The following is a 10288-nucleotide window of genomic DNA, read 5'->3' on the forward strand; positions in this document are numbered from 1 at the left end:
GAAATGGTTTACATATATAAACACACACACACACATATATATGTGTGTATAATAAACAGATATCAAAAAGTATAGTTACATATATATATGGATATATATATAATTAAACACCTATTTTTTTTTCTAATGCATTATTCAATTTCAATGCATAAAGATATGTATAATGTACATCAGTTTTCCAATATACAAAGTTAATATTTTCAATTCATATGCAATTTATTTTTAAATTTCACCTGAACATCATATTGAAATTCATATACTTATATTTACATCTATCACTGCGAATATCAAGAAAAACTTTGTGTTTCTTATGTGTTTTTTTAATGATGAAAATGAACTGCGTGCCCCTCTTCTGTTTCTTTTTTCACACCTCTTTCATATCCCTATTTATGAATGTGTACTTTTAAATTCGTGCATAAAAGACTATATACACACACTCACAAGCACACACACACACACACCATCATCATCATTGTCATTACAATAATGATGATGATGATGATATATATCTGCACACACACACACACACACACATAGCTCCACTCTTGCAAACTTTATCAACTTACTCTTTCTTATCTTCTACTGTCTGTCCCCCCACATTTTTTTCTGTTCACCTTCTATTCCTCGAGGGTATGCCTCACACCTTGTCATCACCATAGTTTTTGCTCTATCTAACTCCACCCCCACTTGATCCTACCCACTCACATAATTCAGAGTAACCATGTTGCTCACCTACAGTAACAGACCTGTTTCTGTTCCTTCTACCACGCTTTTACTTCCAAACACATAGCATAGAGCTGCTTCCTTTGCTCTTTATTTCACATTCAATGAAGGTTTTTTTTAGTCTTGTGAGTTACACATCAACCTCACTAGAGGTGGTGCCTTGTAAAAGTACCAACACACTCTGTTAGGTGGAGGCACGTTGCTTAGTGGTTAACGTGTAGGTCTCATGATCATAAGGTTGTGGTTTTGATTCCTGGACCAGACGATGTGCTGTGTTCTTGAGCAAAAATATTTCCCATCATGTTGCTCCAGTCAACTCAGCTGTAGAAATGGGTGCCACTACTGGAGGCGTATCACTTACTGGTTAGGGTGTTGGATTCACGACTGTAAGATTGTGGTTTTGATCTCAGGACCAGGCGATCTATTGTGTTCTTGATTAGAACACTTCATTTCATGTTGCTCTGGTTCATTCAGCTGTAGAAATGAGTTTAGCCTGGTGAGGGATGGGTTCTGCCAGGCTTTCTTACTCTAGGTACACTGCATGGCTGTAGTGCACCAACGGCCCCTAAGAGGTTAAGGGACTTGTCATTTGCCAACACTCTGTTAAGTTGTTGGTATTAGAAAGGGCATCTAAACAACAGAAACCATGCCAAAGCAGACATTGGAGTATAACAGTCCTCTGACTCATCAGTTTCTCTCAAGCTGCTTATGATATTTGCCCTAGAAAAAGATAAGAGGAAAGTCCCATATTTTGTTTTCTAAAAGTATACTGAAATGTTCATGTGTACTTGAAATAGGAGCTGGAGGTTTTATGGTCCATCAACAAGGTTTAGGAGCATAAAAGTGCAATCAAAACGACTAAAGATGAACTAAGATGGTGGGCAGGGATCAGTCACTACACATCTGGTAGGAGAAACATAAGAGTGATAGCCAGAGGCAATGGTACTGATGTAAACTCTGTGCCCATGTGATGTACTCTTACTCTTTTACTTGTTTCAGTCATTTGACTGCAGCCATGCTGGAGCACTGCCTTTAGTCGAGAAAATCGACCCGAGGACTTATTCTTTGTAAGCCTAGTACTTATTCTACCAGTCTCTTTTTGCCGAACCGCTAAGTTACGGGGATGTAAACAGCAGCAGCATCGGTTGTCAAGCAATGCTAGGGGGATAAACACAGACACACAAACACACATACATATATATATAAGTTTTTTTTTTTGGTGTTATATTTATTCCTGAAGATGTGTAAAGAAATTTTGATTTATTAAGTCTCTTAATGAATTCTTTATACTGAAATATATATTGAAGAAGATAAATATGTTCATTTGAATATATACGTTTTTGCGTTGTAACTCCTTTATTATTATTTATATATATATATATATATATGTATATATATATATATATATATATATATATATATATATATACATATATATATGACGGGCCTCTTAGTTTCTGTCTACCAAATCCACTCACAAGGCTTTGGTCGGCCCCAGGCTATAGTAGAAGACACTTGCCCAAGGTGCCATGCAGTGGGACTGAGCCCAGAACCATGTGGTTGGTAAGCAAGCTACTTATCATGCAGCGATGCCTGCGCCTATGTCTGCATAAATAATTAGGTTCTGATGACCCTGTCTCAATGACTAAAAATGCTATCCTAGAGTTATAATACTTAGTGAGACTGGCAATGAGGTTGGTCACACTTATAGTGTACTACAGAAAGCCCACTTATAACATTTGTGTGAACCTGAACTCCATAAGGACCAAGCTTACTGTAGAAATGGGTGCCACTAGTGGAGATGCATCACTTGCTGGTTAGGGTGTTGGATTCGTGACTGTAAGATTGTGCTTTTGATCCCGGGACCAGGCGATCCATTGTGTTCTTGATTAAGACACTTCACTTCATGTTGTTCTGGTCCATTCAGTTGTAGAAATGAGTTTAGCCTGGTGTGGGATGGGTTCTACCAGGTTTTCTTGCTCTAGGTACACTGCATGGTTGTAGTGCCCCAATGACTCCTAAGGAGTTAAGGGACTTGTCATTTGTCAACAGAGAAAAAGAGAAGAGGCTGACAACAGACAATGGCAGACTTTACTGGAAAGATTTGTTAAATTCCAACCTGGAGAAAAGTGATAATCATTTCCATCATTGCCAGTATCAATCCAGAATTTCATTGAGTCCTTACTGAAAGCAAGTAAGTCCCTTTCAAAAATGAACACATTCCACTGGTGGGCTTGAATTTTAATTGTTATTGTAAATAAAAACCAGGACCTAATGAGTTTGCTGAAGAATCAAAAGAAACAAGAGAAATACTGTATTAGTTGAAAAAGGAGATTGGAAAAATGCATCCAACTCTTCAAAATGTAGATGGTTGGTTAAAAAACCACAGAAATGTTCTATTGATGGCCAAAGAACTACCAGCCAAAGGAAGCAAGTTAACTTTGGAGCTTGGTTAATATTGAAGCTGCTCTGAGCAGATGTTGAGAACCCTGTCTGCAGAAGATTATTACAGCGGAATGTGATTGTGGTCATGGAGTTTCCTAACCATATCAACTAGGGATTTTTCACCTCATTCTTTGTGGGTTACCTTTATATATGTGTGTACTAAATTTTTAACCTGTTTCAATATACTGTATTACATTTTTGTATCACTGATCAATCATAATTTTAATATTTGGACATTACCCACAAGGTTTTTATTATATGTGCTCTTGTGGCCAATAAAGAAGGGATTATATTATTAGTTTTGTTATTATGCTATCTTTTGTTTTCCTCTAAATATGAAATATTTCCAAGTGCATATATTGCATTTCTATGTACATACATTCGAGCATATGTATATACCTACAGGCATACATATATATATATATATATATATATATATATATATATATATATATATACGTAAAATTATACATACATACATAAATTATATATATATATATATATATATATATATATATATACGTAAAATTATACATACATACATACATACATAAATTATATATATATATATATATATATATATATATATATATATATATATATATATATATATATAATTAGAAAGAGAGTGTCTTTGCATGGTGTTTCTTGAAAGAAATTCTGTGTCAGTTCTCAGTTCTATTCTATGCATAATGTACTGAATAGAAAAACTTTTTTAAATCTCAATTTTATTAAATACATATTCATTTACTATAAAACACACTTTTATATTTTTTAAAAATATCTCTTAAATAGATGCAGTGCTTGTGGATACATACACAGACACATACAAACACAGACACACATACACACATAAATACAGACATAATGTTTTAATGCGTGTGTGTGTATATATATATATATATATATATATATATATATATGTATATGTATAAGTATATATACACAAGCACACACACATTAAAACGTATACACATGTGTTTGTGCCTGCATGTTTGCATGTATATATACAAATGTGCGTGCAAGTGTATGTGTGTCTATTCTAACACAATACTTTTATTTAAGAGATATTTTAAGAAATTCCACAAAATTTATTTCTTTGAAATATCTCATTTAGGATTTCACAACATTAAAAAAGAATAATAACAAATTTATGAAATTCAATATATATGCAAAGCAATGAATACACTCAGATAAATACATACATATATAGAATCTGTATAGACAAACAAGCAAACATATATATAGTAGTGTATGTGCATTTATATTTACAAAAACCAGTTACCAAAAAATATATATATTTAAAGACATTCTCAAATAAATATATGCAAATGTAGATATTCCTCCTCCATCCCATGTGCCCTTATCACATATTCTTTAGTTTAGAAAAAAAAAACGATTTAAAAAATTCTTAAATATCATTACAAGAAAGCCATTTAATAAGAAACCCAGTATTGTCAGAATTTCAGAATAGTAAAACTGTTGAAACAAAGCTTTACTTATTGAAAGTTGTAATTGCTAGATAGATTCATTTGAAATTCTTTAAAATTTATCAATAATAGAAATTATATTTAATTTTTATTTATTATTTTTAAAAAAATATTTTTTGCCTTTCAGTAAATTATTTCTATTGAATTTTGAAATTGCTTTTTCAAACTGCTTCTTGCATATTTCATTTGGCAATAATAAGAAATGTTAGGTGAAGGACATTGCTGTCATCGTCATCATCATCATCATCATTTCACATTGGAAATCACTCCACTTTGTTGACATGGTGTTAGGCAGTCATTACAGTCCATATCAACTTTCAGTTACACACAGGCAGATGGCTAAAATAAAAACTGGCTGAAAAATGTTGGTGTTGGATATGTCTTACATTAATGGACTAGGGGTATTTTAATGGTACCATTATCATTAAAGAGTTTATTCCAAGAGGAATGTCAGTGTGTCAGTTCTTATTTCAAGATACTGCCCACACAGAAGGCTATTGTGGGAAGAAACATAAAGAGTCTATGTCTCAAATATACTTTCAGCTTCTTGCTGCAGCTTAGGAGTGTCATTCTATCTACAATAACACATGCACACATGTAGTTCACTTCTCTTCTTTATTGATGTATTAGAATTAATCTCAGCTTTAAATAGTCACTGTCAACAATAGTCTTGTTTAAGAATAATACATTTGGTACTCGACAAAAGTATAGTGTAATCTTTCAGATTAACGTAAAATTGTTTTTACTATAACTAAGCATAAAAACAAACATTAAAATATATCTATCTCCACTTAAACGTGGATGTTCTGTTAGAACAATTTATACTGCAGTAGATACCATGAGAGAAACTCTGTTAGTGGTTTTTAGAGCAAAATGCACTCTTATTTATATTGCAGGGAGATAAATGCCTGCCATCTCCAGCACAGAGACCACCATGTGATTTTGACCTTCCTTAGTCTCATCAATAACATACACTTGATTACTAGAGATAGAAGTGATTCATCTCCCCACCAGCAAGATATAGTAAAACAGTGCTGGAACACGTGCTGATGTTGTGGTAGCCAGTTAGCTTGCTTGGGGTCTCTTGCAACTTAAAGTTTTGTAGGGTCCCGGAACAAGCTTACAAAACTTTAAGTTGCATAGGACTGAATCAAACTGTTTTGAATTACAACATATGTAATCCCTGCTGAACGTGCTAGGTCCACTCACTCACACACACACACGTCTTTGCTCATCTTAATTCAATACTCATGTTTGATTTCCATGCAACAGCACAGTTTGTACAGAGAATTTCTTTGTTAATAGCAGAGTTAAAAGCTGCTTGAAACTTTTTGTTCTGTTCTTATGCTGACTAATATCCTTTCAGAGTTCCATCCACTTACACTGCTGATTGGGTACATAGTTCTTTTGGTAGCAAAAGTTGCTATCTACTTCTAGAAAGCATTCTATGCATTTCGAAGCATATAATCCATAAATGTACTTACTACTAACTATCCTGTGCATCTGCAAGACATGATGTTCTTCAGTATCATCTTGTTGCTGATCCTACTGAATATCTTGTGGTAGAATCACCAACAAGGGATGAAGAGATATAAACTTTACATTTGAGAACATATAAGAGTTCCTATAATTCTTACATTTAGCATTTATACATGAACACTTTCAAAAGTGGTAGCAAATTTTCTCTTCTTTTCTGCTAAGGCTTCTGGTTTGTTAGGTTTACTTTTAAACATCTTTATAATAGCCTCTGCCTCTATGTTTGGACCATATCCTCTCTCTCTCTCTCTCTGTATATATATATATATATATATATATATATATATATATATATATACACACACACACACACACAAACACACACACACACACACAAACACACACACATGAATGTGTAAGTATATAAGTATGTGCGTGTGTGTATATATGTACATATAAACACACATTCACAGCATAAACACATACATACATATATTTGCATGCATACACACATACTTACACACACACACACATATATTTGTGTAATCAAATAGAAGGAAAGATACTCAATACATGCAGTAGAGTTTATTCATTCCTTTGGAGTTGATTGTTAACCTGTATCTCTTCTGAAAGTTTGTCTTGTGTGTACGAGTGTGTGTGTGTGTGTGCATGTGTGTGTGTGTGTGTGTGTGTGTGTGTTCCGGGGCGTGTGTGTTTGTTCAGGCCAAACTAGAGACAGAGTGACTCATCTGATTCTTTGAATCAATATGCAATATGTGTGTGTGTGTGTACTGTGTGTGCAGTATATACTGCATGCATATATATAAACAAGCAAGTTTGTCTTATATTACATTTCTAAACAAATCTGAGTTTGCTTCAGGCCAAAAAAAAATCAAAATAATGAATATGATGATGATGGTAATGATGATGATCCTGATAATGATAATAATAATGATGATGATGATGATGATAATCTTTTATAAACTTTTGTAGGTTCACAAATGTAAAACATTAGACATTGTAAGTGCACCTTCGGTAACAAATAGTTTTAAGCTATATACTATATTTATTTTTGAGATGCTTGGTTTCTTTTCATTTGTAGAAAAATAGATATTGAAGATTTGGTTAACTCTATTTTGATAGGAAGAATAAGATACTGTTATTGTAAATTACAATAGTTTCGGAAATATTGTCAGTAGGTTGATCTTTTGTAGACATAAATGTTCATGAGTGGGAAGCTGTTGGTAGTATCAACTTCAAGGGTAAAGCAGCAAGATTTCTGATGGTTAAACATTTCATAAGGCTGTTATTTCAGTGATGTGAAGGAACGTGGTTCAGTAGTTAAAGCATTGGGCTCACAATCATGAGATAGTGAGTTTGATTCTTGGACCGGGCTGTGTGTCGTGTTTTTGAGCAAGACACATTATTACACATTGCGCCACTTCACTCTGCTGTAGAAATGAGTTGCGATGTCACTGGTGCCAAGCTGTATCAGCCTTTGCCTTTTCCTTGGATAAGATTCAATGGCGTAGAGAGGGGAAGCTGTTGGTCTTCTGTAAACAACCTTGGCCGGACTTGTGCTTCAGAGGGGAACTTTCTAGGTACTTCATAACCAAAGGGGGTCTTTACCCTCTTAATACTATTTGAATGAAATAGTTGTACTGGGAATAGACCTGGCTAAGGACCCAGCTTGTTGGGAGTTTATCGCTTTCATAAGAGAGAGAGAGAGAGAGAGAGAGAGAGAGACTTTTCCTGTCACCAACCTTCATCTGTTTCCAAGCAAGGCAATAATTCCCCATGATCAAACATGTTTTCATAGAAGATGAATGAAGGATGCAGCTTGCATAATAGTAACATTTGTTTACAACTACCATGTAATATCAAGGCAAGGGGGAAATAACACACGCACACACACGCACACACACACACACATGATGGGTTATAATACAAGGTATTTGCTCAAGGTGTCACACAGTTGGACTGAAGCTAGAACTATGTGATTGGGAAGCAAACTTACCTCACAAACATGCCTTGCTTTGAATAATAAATCCAAAATTAAAATGAATAAAACCATGTTTTTATATTTAAAGTTACTCTGGAAAAAGGAAATAATAAAAAAAGAAGGCATCATTATTATTTGTTGATTTCATGAATAAATTACACACACATCACAATTAATTTCTTTTAATAAATCTCTATGTCAAAGACCATTTTGTGACTTGGTTGTCATGATGTACTTGTGACACTGTGTTTATTGGGGAGATTTAATGTCCTTGTCCTAGGACTTGGCAGCCTTCATGTTTGGTGTCAAAGAAATCACTAGAAGCATTTCAGTCATGAAGTCCTTTCTAACAACTTCTTCTAAATCAGTTGTTAATTATAATAATGACCCCCCAGTGGTATAGCAGGACAATCAATCACTTTGTTGTGTATGGACATCTTCAAGTTTATGTTACAAATGATAAACAATTTGCATGCAGTTTTGCTTGAGGAACTCAGGTGAAAATTGAGTTAGAAAAATGTGCCAAGGGAATCTTGGAAAGAAGAAAATCATGTTGGGTTAAGAATAGGTGATAAAGAAAATTAAATCAAACAGTTATTACAAATATTTAGGAATCAAATGCACTAGACAGAGTGCAATACACATAAATGAAAGAAAAATATTAAGAATTAAAAATCATTGAGATATTTGATTAATACTTAAACAGAGTGAAATTTAAAAAAAAGACCAAAATGTAGCTGATATGGTTAACCTTTTAGCATTCAAATAATTCTGTTAAAAGTAATGCTTATTTAGTCACATTGTTTTAAATTAATCATAAATTACCTTGTAGCTTCAAGATTTATCAAGTAGTTCATTTTTAAAATGACATTGTTGGGTACGAGTGAGGGGCCAGATTTGGTTAGTTTTCACACAAAGCAGGTAGAATATTTTGGTTGGATATAGATGGTTTAAATGCTAAAGGGTTAAAGTAGGGGATAATATAACGAAACAGTGTCTGAGAAGGGTTCACAAAGTAGAGACAAAAAAGTGGTTCCACTGCAAAATAAAATCAAAACTTTCTTGTCAAGAAACTACCAAAAGCATGCAATGAATTAGTATATATTAAGTAGATGAAAAACGTGTAGAATGTGAAACAAAACTAATAATTACATTGTTTTTGGTTTTCCTGTCTTAGTCAAGGGAGAATGAATAAACACATGTGATAGAGTTGGGTTTTTCATGCTTTGAAAATTATGTCAGCATTATGATATACCAATAAAAAGAAAGTGGTATACACATACCCTTGATAAAGTCTCAGATAATGGTAAAGCAACAATTTTGGATATGTTAATCAATGCACTGAGAGATCTAGGTTAGTTAGATTGATATTATTGTCACAGATCATTAGGAATCGCTAATCACTTATCACTAGGTCCAGTCCTTTCCCCTCAGGATGTCATCCTTCTTGTCTCTGCTTAAAGGTTGTTTCTTTCCTGCAGGTATTGACTTACAAAGACTCAAGAGGAGTCAGCAAAAGCCACGGGTACTGCCTCTTCTTCCAGACCATGCAAGTAAAAAGAGGAAATCATAGAGAATCACTTCTCAGCTGCAATATTTCTCCCAGCAAAAAATTACATATCTCCAAAAGACAAAAGAGAAATTATTCAAATCTAAAATCCTGAATTTGTAGAGAGAAAATAAAAAAAATAAACTTCTGTAATAATGGGTTCCTAATTAGAAATTCTAAATATGAAGATATTAAACAATATGGAAGCCCCATCACTGATGCATATATGCAACATACAGAAAACAGCACAACTAGGCAGCAAAACAAAAACAAGATCCTGCAAGTACTCAAGGTGTAGAGACCTACACGGAGCTAAGCAACAAATCACTCAAGAAATGTGAGAGTACTGAAATGATACCTATGATGATGATGATGATGACGATAACGATGTTGTTTAAAAAAAAAAACAAAGTGACAGGTATTACTGATGATGATGATGATGTGAAAGTAATTTCTTAGAAACATTTTATAATATAATTGAAAATAATAATAAGCATAAAATGCTTTGCTTAGTAGTGATAGTGGTGGTGGTGGTGCTGGTGGTGGCAGCGGTGGTGGTGGAGGTGGCGGCGGCGGTGGTGGTGGTAGTGATAGTCGTCATTG

The 10288-nt window shown here is 33.9% G+C and overlaps 1 long non-coding RNA gene across 1 annotated transcript in view; it reads right to left on the reverse strand.

Annotated features, from left to right (window-relative positions):
- Window positions 1-7598: 7598 nt before the first annotated feature.
- The window catches only part of LOC149133531 (uncharacterized), a 40879-nt gene continuing 38189 nt past the window's right edge, over window positions 7599-10288 (reverse strand). Inside the window, exon 2 of the long non-coding RNA XR_016243290.1 lies at window positions 7599-9673. This is a non-coding gene — a long non-coding RNA (uncharacterized LOC149133531). The remainder of the gene's footprint in view (window positions 9674-10288) is intronic.

This window comes from Octopus bimaculoides, chromosome 10 (genome assembly GCF_046866305.1).
Source record: "Octopus bimaculoides isolate indiv1 chromosome 10, ASM4686630v1, whole genome shotgun sequence".
Taxonomy (NCBI): domain Eukaryota; kingdom Metazoa; phylum Mollusca; class Cephalopoda; order Octopoda; family Octopodidae; genus Octopus; species Octopus bimaculoides.